Below are 20474 nucleotides of genomic sequence, written 5' to 3'. Positions count from 1 at the left end.
ATTATTATTACAAGCTTTATGATTTCTTGCTTTTTAACTTCTTGAAGGAAGAAACAATCACACTGATATGAGTCTCATTTTCATGAGTCACACTAAGTGCATCAGTCTCAGAACTGTAACAGCTGCTTTACTGTTTGCCTATAATAACACTAATAACAGCAAAGGAATAGCAGTTAGTGCAATATGCTGTTAATGCCAAAGATAGATTTGTATTTCTATTGTTTCTTTCACCATTCTCCTTTTTGTTGCTTGAAGTGTTGATAAAACTACATAAACCATCCAGTATAAAGAGTTTTTCCAATGTTTTTCCTTGTTAAGAGGAGGTAGGATGCCTCAATTGTGGGAATTAAATGTTCATGAACCGGTTTGGACTGAATTAAGAATAATAAGAAATAAGAATTTTAAGAGACTGAACTGGCTATTGTTTAATGCCCTTCCTTTAAAAACTATTTATTTTTTAAAAAAAGACAACATAACTCTATTTTGGTTTTTCTTTAAAGGAGCTGTGAGGAATTTGAAAGTTGTCTTAAAAAAAATCTCCCTTCTAGATATATGACTGATCGTAATCCACACTTTCTAAAACTAATTTTGTAGTGGACACTGGAGCCTAACTGTCAGACAGAAAAAGGACAGAAGAGATGAAGAAAGCTAAACAGAAGAATGATACAGCCCAAGCTAAAGGCTAAAACAGGAGCTGAACTGTTTGTGATAATGTCCATTCCAACCCACATGCAGCAGTTATTCTGCAGTGGTCTGTTTAAACTTGAGAGTCTATCAATAAAATGAAGAGTGAGGTTACGTTAGCTCTGCTTGGTAGATGACTGGCAGGACATAGCCAACCAGGATTCGCTAACATTACACATTATAGTCATGTCTTAGAACAGTGTTTCTCAATTTTTTTCAGACCAAGGACCACTTATTCCCCCAGAAAACTCTTGCGGACCACCACGAACTGAATAGCCCCAGAACAACGCCCCAGAGAACAAACTCATATGCTATAAACTCAAATCATACATGTTACAACTTGCTAGGGCTGCAACTAACGATTATTTTGAAAATGGATTACACGTCAATTATTTTTATGAATAAAATTATACATTTTATTTCTTTAATTCCCTTTATTCACAGCAGTTTTTTTTACAAAATGACAGAGACTAGAGTAAAAAAGTGCACTCATTTCCTCATAGTTTGGTGTTTTGTTTGTTGTTTTCTTTCAGAATGAGGGAGAAAATGGACCTCAAAATCTGAGTATAACTACATTACTGTTACATTATTCCAAAATACTTAAAGTTTCTAGTATTTAAATACTTAAGTACTTAGATTAAATTGAATTAAATAACTCCATGCTTTTATGAACCAATTGTAGATTTTATCAATTTGCATAGTAGCCGAACAACTCGCACCCCCAACCCCTTTTTTTTCGTACATGTTCCATTGAAAAAAAAACAAAAAAAAACAATTTCCGCACAGTCTTTGCGGACCACTAGGGGGCACTGGCAGACCAATAGTGGTCCGCGGACCACAATTTGAGAAACAGCTACTAATTTACTTACAAACTGACAGTGACATTTTAGCCTATAGACACGTCAGAGCACCAGGCTCACACAAAGCCAGCTGCTACAATGTTTGCTTGATGTCACGTTTCAAACCGTAGTGCTACATACCTGCAGTGATAAATACCTGCGGAGATAAATACCTTACCTCCGTGTCCCGTATCCAGTAAAAAGTTGTCTTGAAAAAAGAAAATTTGCTTTGATCCGATCTCCATTCAATTCCGAAACGAACACACGCCTCGCTTAAAGTAATTTATGACAGTGTGCGGAGACTCCAGGCCACAAGGTGGCGAGGGAGTGCAATCAAAACAGATCCTCCTCATAACATCTTTTTCTACTTTTGAGCATCTTTGGGAACCATGCGTCACCTTTTTTTCATGGCTTCTGATGGCTAACCTCAGTCTAAGGGGGAGCACTTGTTTGTGACACTGAATGTTGTGACTAATACTGACATCAACTCATAATCCCAGTACTCAGGATCATCCCTCTTCTTTTTGATGTACGTCATGAGAAAAATCTGTTTGGTACTCTGGTTATTACAGTAATTCAGCCTTGGCTCTGGACCAGCGTTGTGAAAAGCAGAGTCCAGTCCCCTTGAAACCACATTCAGCTCATGAAGAACATACTTATCAGTGTGTGACCACAGTTCTTCAGAGCAATTAGAAATTATTCTTGTGAAATGTTTTGACAGTCACAAGTTTCTCTTTAAACTGATTCAGTTGGGAATTTCACTCATGTATTGGTTCAATAAAAGGGCCTTGATACAGCTTTTTGAAAACTCTATTATTTCAATTCCATCCTGCAGACTTAGGACAAGTAGTATGGGATGTGGTGCTCACTGCAGTAAAGCTCTACCATCCCTGTGATAAAACAACATTATTGACTTTAGCACAGCGTTATAGCTCATTGGTCTTTATTTGGGAGCCCCATCGGACCTAAAATGTTTTCTTGATAACTTTGAGCTGTGATAAACCCTTCATTATTTTCTGCTTTACTTCTAAAATGGCCAGTTAAGAGAAATCTGGCCCGGGCAGACTTTCTGAGCTCAGATCCTGTTTAAAGTTCGCGTTTCATTTGGCAGTACAGCCCGAGTGATTGCCTCTCTCAGTGCCGCTGAAGAAAACAACTTTTAGAACTCACTCCATTTTTATGTTCTCTCAAGATCCTTGAGCTGGCTGCAAGTGAAATACCACTTCCAATTGTTTGTTTGCCTTCAATTTCAGCAATCAAGTTTTAGGATTTTCTCATCAAATTGCCAAGCTGAACCGGGATTGCATCACAACTTTTTTGCATGGCAAACTTTCACTGCAGTGCTCATGCTTGTCAATTCTAAACTATTCCTCCTCAAGCAGTGATAGGATCACGACTCCGAGCTGCTTCCACATGATTGATGAAAGATTAAAAGGATTGTTGAGACTGAAGGAACATTTAGCTCCCTGCTGAGGTCCAATTTCATGTCCTTGTGCTGGTAAAAGGGCTACCACCATGCAGATGAGTAGACCACAGCAGTGAATGACAATAATGTGAAATGGTTTGTGAGTGGAGTCCAGGAGACATGGCAACAAGGACGAGACAGTAATCATTTCAAATTGTGCAATTCTCTTTCCTCGGGAGAACTAGTGTCAGTAGTGTTCACAGAGGTGAAGGGAAAACAGGACTTTGTAAAGAAAAAGAAGAAGGGAGAACTTCACTCCTCTAACCACTGTGAGCTGGCTCAATAAGAGAAATGATTACAGCTGTTTGTGTTTATCTTAACGTCAGTGTGAGCTCTCAAGTTACAGAAGGAGTTTATGATTTTAGAAAACACATTACATAAGAAGTATCCATTTATGCCAGAAGCTATAACACTCAGCAGCTCCAAAAGTTAGGTCAACTTTTCAGAAAGTGGATCTAAATGTACACAATACCGGAAAATAAAGCTGATTTTTTCCTGATCTCCTTGTAATGCCTCAATATGAAATAATGTCATAAATTTTCTCTTCATTGTGTAATAATGCTGCATTTTGTAATGAAATTCTTGAATGCAATATGTAAAAAACTTTGCCACATTATGTAATAAGTTCTTACTTATTACATGCAGGAACCTGCATTTTGTAGTAAGTGATGCAATATTTAAGAGCTTATTACATAATGTGGCAAAGTTTGTTGCATGTTGCGTTCAAGAATTAAATTACAAAATGCAGCAGATTATTACAAAACGCAGCCTTATTACATAATGAAGTGAAGATCTATTACATTATTACACAATGGGGCGTTACACCTTACAATCAAACCCAGCAAAGGCCTAATTGTCTGATGTCTGCAAATGACATCGTGTGACATTTTTCTGTGATGTGAGCTGTGTCAAGAGATTTTGTCCAGTCGGAAGGCCTCTGATTGAGAGATTGTCGATGATGAACATGGTTATTATTTGCGACTAAAAATCCTGTAGTGTGTGGGGTGCTCCAAGAGGAGCTGAGCAGATACAGTGTATTATATCAAGTTGACCACAGCAAAGCCAATCAAGACGATAGCAGACTCAGCTGACTGATCCAAGAGGAAGTAAGAAATCTATGATACTTGCGATGACTTAACTCACCTCCAACTCTACATTCCTGCTGTCTTCACAGCCTTTCCATAACCGTTTTCTTTTTTTCTGTTTTTTTTTTTTCTTAATTTTAGATGCTGAGAACAACCATCATTGCTTGTTCCCATTCGTCATGTTTGTTTCTATAAAGTCACGTTTTACTACGCAAGATTTGGAATACTGAGCATGGAGAAGCAGATACTTTGCTGAAGAATAGGTTAGTGTGGGGTGTCTTCCAGAGTGCAGGCCACACACCAGGGACGGCACCATTGGTGGGCATAAAGATCCCAGGCCCACCCTAAACTTTTCTTAAAATTTCTATATTTTTAAATCGGTTTTAAAAAGTATGATAAGGTTTTGTCACTTCATGTTTTGCTTTGTGTTAGATACCTTGCGGTGGTAAAATGAGCCATGATTTTAAGGCTCCTGGAAAAAAAAATAAAGTTATGAAACATGAGGGCGGGATCAGAACGTTGGGGGCGGGATCAGAACGTTATTTTAGGAAAGACTGTAGATCTGTAGATCTTATAGTGGCTCACACTCATAGACTGTATAAAACATAGACGTAGTCTGCCCTACGTCACCAGTCTGTTTCTGAAACGGAAAATGAAGCATATCGGCTATAGCGGCCATATTGGTAGCGGTAAGGACTTGGTGTACAGCTATAGGGTGCCTGTCGGTCATGTGACCTGAGCTGTGCCTCTGAATAGATGAGCTTGCAATCTTAATATCCTCTGAACGGCCGAGTTTGAAAAAAATTCAGCCCCTGTAAAGAGTGTGGCGATCATAAAATTAGTAACTTCTTTTGGCTTGGTGTGTACATGACTTCTGGTACTTCTGGGGCCAGTCTCAAGCGGACACTGGAAAAACAGCAGATTTTAGCACTTCCGCATTGTCTCATATTTTTAGACCGGAGGTTGCCGCTTGTACACTCTATAAGATCAGAAGAGAGAGATCTTGTTCGATCAGTCTTTAGTGTGCTCTCTAAATGTGTGTAGGTTTGAAGAATCCTGTAATGTGTTCCAGGCTTTAAAAAACAAAATTAACATTTTCTCCCTGTAAAAAGTTATAGACTACAACCTCAATGTATTTGTCTTCCTTTCATAGATTCTCACCTCTCAGTTTTATCCTCATGACACAACTGCAATGTGCAGAAATCCTGGAATTAGAGGTCATCCTGCCAAACAATATTGATGTGGTAACTCATTTTCTACAGCGAGTTGTCTCACTTTTGTAATCATATAGGGTTTAACATAAATAAAGGGCCTTGTCGTGTTATCTTCTCACTGCTTCTGGACTGCCATGTATAATGGCTAACACTGGTCAGTGTGTTTGTCTGAAAAAGAAATGCCATGCATTGTTTGTCCTTGAAAATCTGTCATTTCACTGACCTGAGCCATTACTCTATGGAGGCATATGATTAGTGGCAACCAACAGAGATAACGACTTCATGTCCGTCAAAACCGGGCTGCAGCTCAGCACGCTGGCTGTGTTGTCTTAATATGAGCTGATGTGTGGCGTCAGGGTCTAAGGTCAACTTACAGATTCAGCAGTGCATCAAGTCAGTGTCCAAACCGGCTCAACATTACTGACATTTATTAATATGTGGCCCGAAGTAGAAAATAGCTCTAACATTTCACCTGGGACTCTTTCAGAGGCCAGCTGTAGGAGAAGCTTATGCACTGATGCAAATCTGCTGAATGTTATACAGATGATATGAATTAAAAACAGGCTTATCTTGCCATTGCACGCACTCACACAGCCGTCATCATGCAGTGAAAGTTGTGGAACAACAACATATTTCACGTCCTTATTCAATTTCTCACATTTGTGGGAGAAAGTCTGGATTCTTGTTGAGTCATCTACAATTGATAGAGACAATTGAGAGAGACAATCTCCGAGTGGAGTGCCTCCTCATTCAGAGGTAGAGAGAAAGCCCTTGATCGGGTCCTGGTGTATGGTCTGAATATGAATGTAATCAGTTTTTTTTTTTCCTTGGGCTCACTCTAAAGACCACTCAAAGCCATCAGCTATTATCAGCCAGTGAGCAGCGTCTGTGGTCTGACCTCATCCTCTGCACTGTCCCTCACAAAATGGCTGAGTTATGAGTGGCAGAGAGGAGCTGAGCCGCTCACTTGTAAAAGAACGCGCGTAACAGTCTTCATGCTCGTCACGAATGGCCCCTCATCACTTTTACAGGGGTTGATTTGAGTCACAGCCTAACATATGGGTTATGATGCTTGAGACTGCGGACACAGTATGTATTAGAAGGAGAGAGGCAGTCCTAAATACAAGGCTTGAGAAAGTTTATGTGATGAACATGACTAACACTGCCACATTTTAGAAGTTTATTTAAAAATAGCAGCACTGTAAAGCTTTATTTCTAATCCCCCAAACAATGAAAATGTGCCACAACATAGGATGACCATACATCCCCTTTTGCCTGGATATGTCCTCTCTTTTGATCACAAAATTATGTCCAAAATGTCCAGGTTTTGTTAAGCCTTTGCAACAGTCCTTTATGGTTTATATTAAAGCGCTGCACTGGGGCACTGGCATTACTCTGATGTGCCTACCTGTCAAGTTGTGGAGCATGCATGCTGCATGTGTCATGATGCAAAAGATCCTGGCCGCTCCTTCTCTTGGATCAAAACAGAAAACGTGACTGTCTGCCCTATGCTCCCAGACAAAAAAAAGAGAGGTAGCATATTCTTTTCTTCCTTTTTAAAAAAAAAATTTGAGCCATTATTTATATTTTTACATTAGCCCAAATAAAGCAATTATAGTAGTTTACCTTTTTCCCTTTAGTTTAGTTTAGTTTAGACAATAAGATTGTCTCTCTTATTTAATTCTTGATAACATAAAAACTAGAAGTACAATACAAAACAAAATAAGTTTCAAAATGAATGAAAAGGAGCAGAAAGAAAAGAAAGTCTTATACTATTGGCCCCTTCACTCACACAATGATAATGATAATAGTAATAAATATATATATATATATATATATATATATATATATATATATATATATATATATATATATATATATATATATATATATATATATATATATATCTTTTGTACAGAATAATGATAAGCAAAGCAAAGCTGAATCGCAAAATTAAAAGTGCAACTTAAGTGTGAAAGTTCATCAACGCAAGAAAAAAGGACCGAAAGAATCTCTTTTTTAATATCAGTGGTAATCGTGTGATTATTTTGCCGTTTTATTGAGTTTATTTTATTTTGTTAGTTTATTTTTCCATTTAAGGTGCAAGGTTAAGAGCCTATTTCATCCCTGTATTTGTTAAGTATGTTGCTTTAGATATGTTTTTTGAAAATACTGAATGATTTGAGACACTTGTAACTGTTATACTGCTTCCCTTTTGAATCTGAATTTAGGCTTTTCAAAAACTGAGAATTCATTTAGGTTTACAAAAAAACACTGAAAAATTATTTTTGTTCAACTTAGATTTAGAGCCATCACTTATATTTTTGCACAAGAAAAATATATTTTTGGGCAATAGGCTCCAGAAAAAAAGGAATGTTTTAAATAAAGGTATGGTTTATAAATCTACTTTATTGTCTTAGAGTGAATTCAAGTATTTTTGTAGTATTCCCAAAAGGCAGAGTAAGGTGTCCTCTGTTTTCAGAATATGGTCATCCTACCATAAATAAAGTAAATAGATTTGTTGTATTTTATCATATATTGCATGTTAAACACAGCTCATGAATCAACAACACTATCATGACTCCTATCTCACCAAACAGCTTATTCACACCATTAATCAAGGTAATCCCACATGTGTCTCCAGCTTCCTCTGGATTAAATTCTCATTTGAAAACTCTACAAGTGAATGCTAAGTTGAGTGGATAGAGAATTGCTCAGAGCATCTGGCAGAGTTTCATTCCGACAACCACACCAGCTCAAATCTGTCTCAGTCAGAGGAGGTGGGATACTTAGCCCTAATGCAGTTCTACTTGGTGGCTTAGGCTGGCAAGACAATGTTATTCCTGCCTAAAGCAGCTTGAACGTAGCCTTACAGAGCGTGCCTGAATCTTGCAGGTTCAGTTATTCTTACAAAGAATTAGCTTTAGAAACAAAGCCCTGAGAATCAGCTGAGTGTGGAAGCTGAATTCAGTCCAATCTGCAAGCTGGGTAGTGGGTTGATTATGATGACAAATACTGGGATTGAGTTTGAATTAAAATTAACCCCCATGTCTTTGATTTAAACATTGCTGTTAAATCAAATGTGTGTTGCAGAGCCATGGTTATTTAAAGCTTCCATTATGATTCTAACTGCACAACGTCAGAGGAGAATTCACGTTTCAGAGTGAAGTATGTAATATTTCAAATACTCACAGGGCAACTCAAAGGCATCTGCAAGTCTGCTGCAGCAGGCATCAATAGCGTCTGCCCAGATCGGCAACTCCAAATAATCTCTCATTAATTCCAAACTGATCCGGTCACCTGTTGAGTCGTTTCAATGCTCACTCTTGGAGGATGCTTTGTCAAACTGCATACTCATCCTTTTAACGCCACTATGTATGTCATGGTACGCTTTGAGAAAGAGACTATTAGTGGTGCTCAAAGAAAAATCTGGCATTGGTTTTTACTGCGTGAATGAGAAAATACAGTTTGAATAAAAAACTGTTACATTGATGCAATTTCCTCTTTTCATATCACTGTACTTAGAAACTGTAAGAGGTCACCACTAATTGTAATTCCTGTCAGTAATTCCTTACATTTCAGCTTAATTACCCATTTAGGCTCCCTTTCCTGTTCCTCAATTACTGAGTGGTTAATTCTTGTCTGAGCTTAAAAGAGAGTTTGGTATGAAAGGATGATGTAAGAAGTCTATTGATGTCTCAGTTTAATATGATACGAAGAAGGTGACTTGGTTTAGACATCCTTCAAAAGTTCTGAATAATTTGAATGAAAGTTGGAAGTCAGTGGAAGCAGATAAGTCTGCTTTCAGATTGGTGATAAGAAGTCAATTCAAGATCAGATTACTGGTATGATTCCCACAGCTCTAACATTATAGTTTAAAACTGTTACTTTGATTAGTCATTAAATTAAGCTTTAACTATCAAGGAAAGATTACTTTTTCGCAAGCTTATTTCATCAACAAACTCAGAGAGCACAGACCCCCGCCAAGCATATTGTGATTGAACACTTTAGTCCTACTTTAATGTTATACTCCCTTTCAGCAGACTGCCTGCTACAATTTGGTGATAGTTGCAGGTTTGTACAATAATTTATCACCTGATGGGTAGTATCCAGAATATTGCAAGGATCTGGATCGTACTTTTACATCTGTCAGAAATTATGGTGACCTTGTCTTGTATTGCTTTACAACACAATCCAACCATCTTTCATGAAGTTATACACACATATGGTGAAAACGGCCCTATCTCATAAAGATAATGAATTCTTTTTAACATCCTGGATCTAGACGGTGATCCAGATCACCTCCAAAATTGAATCACTTCCTTCCTTATCCCATTTTTATCATCTCCTGAAAAGTTCATCAAGATCCATTTGTTTCTTTTTGAGTTATGTTGTTCACAGACAGACATACTAACAGATAGACAAAAACATAACCTCCTTGGCAGAGGTAGATAAATGTTGAGCAACTATAATATGTGATTGATGTTATGCTTCGTAAACTTGTGATAACAGTATTCCAGGTTTTCTTTTCTCTTTCACAGTTGTCTCTCAAATCAGTGTCTGCAGCAAATCACTGTCCCATTATGTTTACAGAGTGACAGACAGAAGTATGACTTTCCACTCTTCAATCAGCTTCAAGCATTCTGGTCAAACCCATGAACAATTGAAAGGTCCTTTAGCTGGCAACTTGTCAGAAATTGGCAGACACAATTTCCATCCACAAAGACGAGCGTCTCCTGTCATATGACTTCTCTAACAAATTAGCACTGATGCAGAAGAGCTCCATCCCATTAAGTATTGACCAGTGAAGACTGAGTTTCCGCCCACTCGCTTATTGCCTCCAGCCAAGATTGTGTGAGATGACCCGGCATGTCATACAACCCCCATCCAGGTCAGCACCTGTGAGCTTCCTCAGAGAGTGCGTGTCTGATAAATGAGTCTGCGGTGACGGGCAGCTGATGGAGTGGCCGGCAAAGGTCACGGTGCTTGGGGAAGCTCCATTCTCAGTTCTCATTTCAGTTTGGACCAACACCACTTTTTGCAAATGCTTGATAACCTCGGCCAAAGGTCAGCCCAGTGGAACCAGAATCCATCACCAGGATGAGAATCTGTCTTTTCTATTAGCTTAGGCTCAAATGCAACTTGTTGGTTAAGGAAAAATCAGTTAAAAGGGAGAAAACAGTAAATTGAGTGTTCTCTGTGTTTGCTAAATTAGGTTGCACGCTGCTTGCACTCAGGTGTAGCTCCTGACTAACAAGGTCCCACAGGGTGGCTGGAAGTAATGCGTGCGGGAAGCACGCGGCACATTTGTGTTTCTTGACATGTATTACTTTTCGCTTTCATGCTCTTATTAAGTATGCCTTCTTCAACACAGTTGTAAAACATGCTTCAAAAGGAGTGATATCAAAGAGTCTGAAACTCCTGAGAAGAAGATAGTGCTTTGGTTGAGCTCTTTATAACAGAGTATATGTAATTTCTTTTCTATTTTCCGCTGACACAAAAAGAGGCATTCTTCAGACTCTCTGTATGCAGTGTTTGTGAATATGTGAGGTATGTCGAGGCCCTGAAGAGAGAAATACAAGATAGAGTCTGGATGAAAAAGAGTGGAGGAGTGTAATTTGTATGGCAGTGCAGACACACTGCAGCACGTATGGACACTGGGGACAATTGACCTGAACACTGTCTGCACTCACCCATACTCACAACTGAAGATGGCCTTGATAAAATGTCATCTTTCAAATGCTGGCGTGGCAAGCTACGGCCCCGTATCCAGCCTGCACCCCACACTGGCTGCGTAGACAGAGGAGGCAGGTGTTAATACTTTGAGAATAATGCCCTTTGCCATCCCCTGCATTTAAAATTTGCATCACAGGAACAACTGCAAAATGTCAATGGTCAATCAACTCAAACAATCTTGTCAGAGTATAAAGCACAGCATATCCACTGTGTCAGTGAAAAATGTAATGAAATGACCCTTTGTCCCTCCCAAAAAAGTGAAAACACATTTGCTTCAGTGCGTCAGTTTTAAGCAGGGAAAATGTAAGGGGTAATTCATCCATGGAAATTAAACATATCCCTGGGGTAACATTTCTAAATATGCAGGGAAAATTGTTTTCTTCTCTTTCTTTTTTTCTCGTGTTGCGAGTGGAACACCACAGAGTTGGAAGGGGTGGGAAGAGGGGGGTTTCCATTTTCATTTGTTTGCGTTTAAAAATAAAATCCGACTTGGGGCAGTCGAACATTATTCACAGGATTTACAAAATCACCATAAGCTATACATGATAACAGCACAGAGCTGTTGAACAAAGCCATTTTACAACAGCCTATTGAATTCTGCCCAAGTTCAGATCCTCAGGTCATTAGGGAGCCCGTGTGTGGCTCGCTGCGCATTCCTAAGCTAGCTGGGTATGATTGTTTGGCTCAGTTCTTTACTTCATTAATGCACATGAACTGCTCCCAGGCACCCTCGTCAATGCTAATGAGCATATTAGTCTGCTCCAAGGCCAGCCACTGTCTTTTGATCAAGTTAATATTGGTTGAAGATGCAGGGAACCTAGCTCCAAAAGGACAGAGGGGAGAGGAAGATTTTGCATCAGAAATCTTTAAGTCAAAGGGTTAGATCCCTCTGCTTGGTTTTCACTACAACTGCCTAACTACACCAGGTGATTAAAACCAGGCTGTGATGGTGAATTTTCTTTGAACTGAGAATAAGATTTTAGGTCATTTCTTCTGCAAACCAGAAACATTTTTTTCACCCTTTGGAAAAAAAAGGATGCGATGTGCCGACTGTTTAATGGGGCCACAGTTCATTAGCATTTGCGCAGCTTAGCACGAGGAGACAAATTCTTAAGTGCGGCTTCACAGACTCAGAATTGAAACACTTACCAAGTCAACTGTCCACCAATAGATGAGCATGCTGGAACCAGAGTGCCTTCACATAATGCTGAGCCTGAGAAATAAGAGAAAAATGATTGGCATTGTTGGTAAAAATATGGGGTATTTGGGGTCCATTAGCAATGAACTCATACTGCAATTATCTTTGTGTTTCAAGAGAAGTACTCATTTAATCACTTTCAAGACTGTGATGTGGGTATTAAACACTTATCGCTACTCTATTAAGGTAACATCCCAAGTCATTTTTTCAAATTTTTGGGAAAACAAAATAAAAAACTTTACCAAATACAGAGCATATGATATTTATTAAACAATGTTTAAGAATAAAGTGACTTAGTACAATTTTTCTAGTCTGACTTAGACAACTTTAAGCCTGACTTAAACTGCCCTTTCATTCCATAGTGCAAACTCAAAACTGAAATTACCCTGAGTCAAATTTAAGAAATGTCGGGTAAATCCAATTGGTCAGGAGGCAGTCCCCGCCCTCACTTCTCCAGGTCTTCTTTGTTGGGTTTTTATTGAACTTAACCCATTTCCAACGTCTAGCTTTGACAACTTTTTTTGAAACCTGACTGTTTGCTGTCCTTTAATGCCATAAAGCAAATTCAAAACGTAAAAATTTCCAACCTACATTGAACAAATGTCAGGTCAATCATACTCTGAGTAGGCATACTCATTCATCTCCAACCAAAAAGCAAAAACATTTCTTTAATTTTAAAAGGGTATTATTGCCTTGTGCTCATTTATGTTTGGTTACAGAAATAAGTGGGCTAGCCAGGAACAGGTAGCTAGCTAGAAGCAGCTAAATTTGTAGTTAAACTATAACTGATGAAATTTAGACTAAATTACTACACAACATTATACCCTAGTCTTTATGATAGTGAACCTAATCACTGACCAGTTAAAACTGATTCAAGAGTCATGTTTACAGCTTCTTCTGTACTAAAGTTTCGGTTTCTTCTTGAAGCGGCCGCCACCATAAGAGCTTGTTAAATTTTTTCCTAGATAATATAAAATTTTGACTTAGGCTAGAAATAAAATGGCCTAAGTCACCCTCTTAACATAAGCCATTGTCCTATAGGGCATAAAGAGCATGATCCTTTTAGGTCAAAATTAAGGCGATTTTACCAGAGATGGTAAAATGACATTGTGTCATTATTTCAATAAGGTGACGATATGTAAGCACAACTGATATTAAATCCACAGACCTGAATTGACAAATGTGGTGAAAGAAATTCTAAATACCCTGCTGACAACACCTGATGCCTATTTAGGAGGATTTAGCTCTTCTCTTTTTAGTACTCTCAGTTAATAGAAATAAAATACAACTGTGTTAAGAGAAGACAGTCATTTCAGAGGGTGCAAAGCATGCACTTCTTTACAATCGGCCCACACACACTGGGTCTCGAAAGAGCAAATAGTGCCAGAGGTGGGAGAGAAAAATGCATCCCGAACACTGAGCAGAGTGCCAAGCCAGAAAATGACAGATCCATCTCAGCTACTTAAAAACACGTCTCATTAATAAAAGCAAAGATGAATGATTACTCACTTTGCACTTGTTTCACTCCACACCCTCATATTCACAGTTGCGTGCACACAGGGGAGCCCACACACTGTAAAGTGTGCTTACTGTGATGACCACAAAGTAAAAGAGAAATGTCTGCATCATACTATCGAGTTCAGAACATACTTGGCTCAAATAGTGTTATAGTTCTCTCAGTTTTCTACAATCTGTCTCCCACACAGCTTCAGAGTAGCACAGAAAAATAAGAAAAAAGAACACCATGAAATAGCAAGGATGCTTGCTTTGTCTATATATATATATATATATATATATATATATATATATATATATATATATATATATATATATATATATATATATATATATATATATATATATATATATATATATATATATATATATATATATATATATATATATATATACATATATATACATATATATACATATATATATATACACTGTTGAATTCAGCAAGCATAGTAAGGAAAACAAACTTGAAGCTTGAACATACTAGAACATTTTAGCCCTTCAAAGTTTTTTTTTTAAATAACTTAAGACATAAAACGAAAAATGGGAAGATACCATTTCAAATTTTCAAACAAAGAAAACCAACAGCAAGCCAAAAATAAGATAATAAAAATCTTCACTTCTTCACTCAAATAAAATCAGGTCTCACAGGTTTAACATATTTTGTCCATTTGGATCAGATTCTTTAAAATGATTCTTTCTGAACCTTTAGAGAAAATGACAGCTTTTTCTAGAATATATATTTGATGTATTATTACAATCCTGTCATCAATATTTGGCGGATCAGGCTTCAGCCATTTCCTCGTAACTATGTTTTTACTTGCTGCTAAAAGAATTTGCATTAATTTCTTATCACTACTATTCCAACTATCACAGAAGAAGTCACCCATATAGATTGTGTGGCAACTGAAAGGGATCTTACTTCTGAAATATTATTGACAAGCCTGTGGATTTCCTGCCAAAAGGGTTTAATAACTGGACAATTTCAGACAACATGGTAATGATTGTCGTCATTTATTTCACAGCATTCGTGCTTTCTTATAAGTGTAATCATCAAAGTTTATGGTGGTTTAGGTTTGGTTTATGTTTTGAGAAGAGAACATGTACCGTATTTGTATAAAAAAAAACAAAAAACATGAAGGATAAAAATAGAAACTTGAAAGTTCATCTCTTCCTGGACCAAAGCCACAGCTATCAAACCTCGACCCGGAGTAAACAGTCTGTAATAGATACGGAGTGGTAAAGGAGCAAGTTTGAAACAAAAGGGACCGTGGGTGATGATAGATGGAGGTGAAAAGGCGTATGAATCTGGCCAGGATCATGGGCATCCATCCCCACCTGTCAGAGAGTGACTAATTCACAAGTGGGAGCTGGGCACAGGCAAGCAGAGTGCCTCGGGTCAAAAGAGCCGCTTAGGTTACAGTGAGGTCCTCTGTACTGGCCTGGAGATAATGGCTCAGAGCTACATGACACACCATGTACACCGCCTTGTTACAGAGGCTGTCTAACAATGGAAGCACACTTCTGATCAATCACACTGCACAATCTGGCATGTTGAATCTATGGTGCACTCTCCTCAGGAAGCGGCTGAAGAAGCTCACTGCCCATCCATTAGGAAACCGTTATGTGAATGTCCCTGACACAATCTTAGGAGATGGCATGTAAGAAATGCTTTGTTTCTATACTGAAGAGACTTTCAGGAAGATTATAGCAACATCCCTCAGCCTAAGTGATGATAGTAATAATGTTGTACCTAATGAACACCAAGTCATGCTGAAAATAATGACAACAAAGCCCAATTCTGATTAACTGTTTTTGTTTTGGACCGTTTTATCCTCCAATTCCCAAAGCCTGAAACTACTTCATACTTTAAAAAACCATTACAATGAATAAACTAGATAAATAAATTAACTTGCCCAATGGGATCTCCTTCGGCAGGTTATTCCAAAACCACAGAGACTTCATGGAACAAGATCTGATTACATTTTGTTTGCCATCCAAAGTGCTGAAATAGGAATGCACAGTCCTATTAATAGCATAATGAAGTGCCTCCCAATAGTCTATCCTTTATTGACTCGTCCTTCTATAATGACACAAAAATAATCATCAGTGCCACCAGAATGAAACAGGGTAATGAGCTCTCAGCGTCTTGTCCTGAGACCACCGCAGTTATAAACTTAAGCACTTGATTGTAGGTTAGGTTGCTCTCTGAACTGCACCACTCGCTCCACCTTACCATAACAGGAGAATGACTGCGGGCGACCTCTGAACTCTGTATGACAGGGCTGTTAGAAATCACTGTTACCTAGGCAGGAACGCCTGGATGAATTCTTGGATGAATGAAACTTCAGAAAAACAGATATCCTAAGGTAAGCTGTGGAAAACATGTTACCTTGAGTGAAACTGGATTTATGTTGGAGATGACTTGGGTTGTATTTCTCAGTCCTTGAAATGATCTTATCACTGACGTAGGAATTTATCCTTCAGATGAATCCATAAGAACCAGATAAGGTTCTTGTCTTGAAAAGAATGGCTCACAGAAAAATATGAATGGAAATGGTGGTGATGTATATTCAGTAAAAAGTAATTATTTTTCAGATTTTAAGTATATGTCATTATATCCAAGTGAAAAAAGCGCTGCTCAAGTGCCTAATGCAGTAAGGACCTACTTATATACTCAACGTCTCCATCCTAGTCCATCTAGGTCTGAGGATGTGAAGTGAAAAGAGGAATGTCACCAATGCCTCCATCCAATGTATACATTTTATATGCCATTATCCTCATCGATTTGAGACATTTTCTCTGCCTCAGGTTGCTCATCATGTGTCTCAGACAACAAGGATCAACCATCGCTATCAGCAGCTAAATCTGTAGGCATTCTTTGATGGGTTCCTTGAGATTTTTGCAGGTTCAATTACAGATATTTCTTGCTTTTATTCTTCAAACTCAACCGCAGAAAAGATGACCATAACTGATCCAAAATCAGCGTTTGTCACTTATCAGAAGTTCATGAAGAGAATGCATCACATTCAATATATACTGCTTATGAAGAAAAAAACATTCATGTTTCTGAAAATGCTTTTCAAACCCTTTCTCTGAGGTTATGCAGACTTAAATGTATTGTGATGCTAATTGAAGCATTAGAATGTGTATTTAAAAGGAGGGTCAAGCAATAATTAAATGTGTAAATTACTCCCTTTTGAAATAATCTTTAAGCTTTACATTCAAATGTATTCATGTAATTCAAGTGTTGTTATAGTCGTGTGATAAGAGCTTGTGCACATTTTTCAAAGTGGATACTTTGACTAATGAGTTGTGACTGCCCCTGAAAGACTGCAACACTACAGACTTTAGAAATATTTGGTATATTTACCATTAAGTGAAACCTTTATTACTGGATAAGTATAGTAGTCACCAGGGCTGGCAAAGTTTGAATGAGAAGCTGAATTTTAGGAAATGATCACTCTTTTCTTTTCTTGCTTTGGTAACAGCCCCTTAACTCCACAGAAAACACTGTGCAGAAACACTACACTCCACTTCACACGCGGGTGAGCTGAAGGATAAGAGGGAGTACCCAATATAAGTAAGATCTGTGGTTAAAGATTCGCCCCCGTTCATGGTGTGCTGCAATTGTCTGAATCATTGCTCAAAGCATGCTGGGATCTAGTTTTACAAACTGAGCTGGTGGCACCACTTTTTAACGGCTATTCTCCATCATTATAGCAAGATTTTCCATACAAAGAAAACTGTGATATACTTTTCAGGGATAGAAAAAAAAACTCCAGGGTGCTGGTTTGTTTAAAAAGACTCCTCAATCAAAGACAAGAGACCTGTTGAGACGGACAGCACAGCTCGAAGCACAATGGTTGTTTTCAGTGGTAGGATGGATTAGCTCTGTTCAGGAGACAAATTAATTCTTGGCCATGGAAAATAAGTCACTAACTCTACCTCCTGTGCAATTTGACTTGACAGCTAGAGCTAATTCTTAATATCACAATGTTAAAAGGTGGGTCAAGGGTTAAAAAAAGGGAGACTAAACTAAATCCAACATACAGTACACTTTGAATGAAGAAGTTAGACCTCTCAAGAAAAGCCAAGTACTGTAAAAACTGTTTTCTTACTCAAAAAGCAGAGGTTAAGAAGTGTGATAAGGTCAAATCCTCACAAGCAGGGTGGCTATATCACACAAACTGTGTCAAATGTGGGGTTAAAGACTCACAGGAAGAGTGTGAGACTATTTCAGCCTCAAATAGAAAATACAACATCCCTTAAACCAGTTTAATAAGCCTCCTGAATCCATTCTGTTCCCATGGGTGGAAGCTGGGGGCTCGTCCTGACAGGGGGGGTTGGTCCTGCTTCTTGTCCACTGCCTGGGGAGGTGTGTATAATGCAGCCAGAGCAGCTGAGAAAACATTTCAGTGGAGACAGGCAGCACCAATCGACCCTTTCACAACAGCTGGAATAATAAATGCTCTGATTTAAGATGGTTTAAATCTACCTCAGAGAAACATAAATAATCTCAAACTATAGGGGAAATGTGGCTGCAGTGAGGCCTATGTTATGTATCAGCTTTCTAAATCATGCAGCACCAGAAGCAGTTTTATGTGTGGGACATTAAAACAGAAAAAACACACGATAACCTATAGAGGAAATGTATTAAAGTCTGCTTCAGGCAGCATCTTTGGTGATAAACGGTCACTGCTGCTGACATCTTTCCTTTTATTTCAGAAATTTGAGCTTTACGGTTAGTGCTAATTTTTCTCTTTTTTTGCTAAGGTTGCTGTCTTCTCTCATGTTTACTGCTCTAATCCTCTTTTCATTCATTAGTTAATATATTACATAAAAAAAGAAAAAAGAAAAGCATGCAGCTACCGAGACAGCATGGATCCTACAGGCTTGATTACAAGACATTAGTTTATTGTGGAAAAAACTTTAAAAAGTGGCTGCAGGTTTTAGCATCTCTGTCTTTTCATCTTTTTCCTTCACTTAGAGTCAGCGTCCATATCTATCGTGTCAGCAGAAAGAGAGCACTTTTTCCTGACAGGGACTGAAATACCCTGCAGACAACAATGGTTAGTCACCAAATAACCTCCTGGGAACACTAACTGACCTATTAACCTAATTTGCTTCATTATGCAAAACTGCTAGTTTGCCTTTCCTTACGTCAGTGAATAATACATAACCAGTCAAAAGTTTAAGAAAACCCCAAATTTTTCAGACTTTCATTGAAAATTATGCTATTTATGTCTCATTGTACTCTGAAATTAAAGTAAAGAACACACAAATGATGTTAAAAACTAAATCATAAAACTGGTTTATAAACCAAAATCTATTTCAAATTTTTCACCAAAGTGTCCACCTTTGATTTGTATTGTTGAGAGAATACCAGGAGTGTCTCAAGCTGTTGTATCTGTCAAATATCCATCAGAAATTTCTTCCAGCTCTGTTGCAGAAGTTCCTCTAAATGTTTGGTGTTTGTAGGTTTCTTTGCTTTCACTCTTCTGTCCAGTTCTTTCCAAAGCAGCTCCATTGGGTTCAAGTCTGCATACTGAGACTATGCTTTCAGCGCACTCTGAGTTTTCAAGCTGACTATCTTCTTCTTTATTCTTCTTTATTCTTAAAGTCGTCCTGGCAGAGCTTGGACCAAGCAGCAACCTCTTGTCTAAGACTAGGAGACAATGCTGAAGTGCTAAAATCTGCTGTTTCTTGAGTGTCCACTTGAGGCTGGCTCCAGAAGTACCAGAAGTCACATACACAATAAGTCAAAAAGCAATTTCACCATCGGTACAAACTGTACAGGATGTGATCTTTTTTCTTCTTACTCGGCAGTTTAGAGGATATTAAGATCCCAGGCTCGCCCAATCAGAGGCACAGCTCAGCTCACGTGACAGACGAGCACCCCATAGCTGTACTCGAAGCCCCAGTCACTTCCAATATGGTTGCGATAGCCGATTTGCTTCAAAAATCTGTTTTAGTAGCAGATGGGTGACATCGGGGAGACTACATCCATAAATTATAGTCTATGGCTTGGACTGATGTTTTTGGTTCATGGTACCTCTCACTCTGTACAAGTTACAGACCCTGGATCAAGCAAAATAGCCCCAGACCATCATGCTACCTCTTCCATCTTTACATTTGATGTCATGCACTGAGGAATCATTCTACTCTACAGCATACAAAATCCTCCTAATGATGAGATTTCAAGCTTTGATTCATTAGTCCATAGCTCCATCTTCCTGTCTTCAGGAGTCCATTGGTGGTGTTTGATGGCCCAGGCAACCCTTTTTTTCTTCTGACACTGCAGCGATGAATGTCTTTCGTTCTGCAGTTTGACCTGTCCAACCTGCATCTCAACATCTTCTCAACACAGTAACTGAAACTGAGACTTCTTCATAACCTCTTTGAAGCTGTGAAGCTGTTGTAGCTTTGGATCAACCAGACCTCTTCCTGTCAGAGTTTCCAATCCCAGTTTCTGAATATCTGTTGATGCTGATGGACACTACTCACTGACACCTTGACTTTCTTTGACATTTGTCTGTAGGATAGACCTATTTCTCGAAGTACTCTGATGCTATGTCTCTCTTACTATAATTGCCTTTTCCGGCTCATTTTTATGGCATTACAAGAATTTCTGCAGTACAATACTGTTCAGTAATGCTCACTCATGAGGGTATAGTACAGCAGTGTGATCAAGCACTACTTTTATACACAAAGATGGTTGGAAGTTGTCAAGAAAAG

General features: G+C 38.4%; 1 protein-coding gene across 1 annotated transcript in view; it reads right to left on the bottom strand.

Moving 5' to 3' along the window:
- The window catches only part of tenm4 (teneurin transmembrane protein 4), a 223760-nt gene that overhangs the window by 160682 nt on the left and 42604 nt on the right, over positions 1-20474 (bottom strand). Inside the window, exons 4-5 of the mRNA XM_074680342.1 lie at positions 12173-12236; positions 10981-11077 (exon numbers count right to left, since the gene is read on the bottom strand). The gene's annotated coding sequence lies outside the window, so the exon portion shown is untranslated. The remainder of the gene's footprint in view (positions 1-10980; positions 11078-12172; positions 12237-20474) is intronic.

This window comes from Halichoeres trimaculatus, unplaced genomic scaffold, assembly GCF_033239565.1.
Source record: "Halichoeres trimaculatus isolate MK-OKI-2021-1 unplaced genomic scaffold, fHalTri1.1 fHalTri1_scaffold_9, whole genome shotgun sequence".
NCBI lineage: Eukaryota > Metazoa > Chordata > Actinopteri > Labriformes > Labridae > Halichoeres > Halichoeres trimaculatus.
The sequence above is the reverse complement of the archived record's forward strand: the minus strand, read 5'-3'. Positions and strand labels throughout refer to the sequence as shown.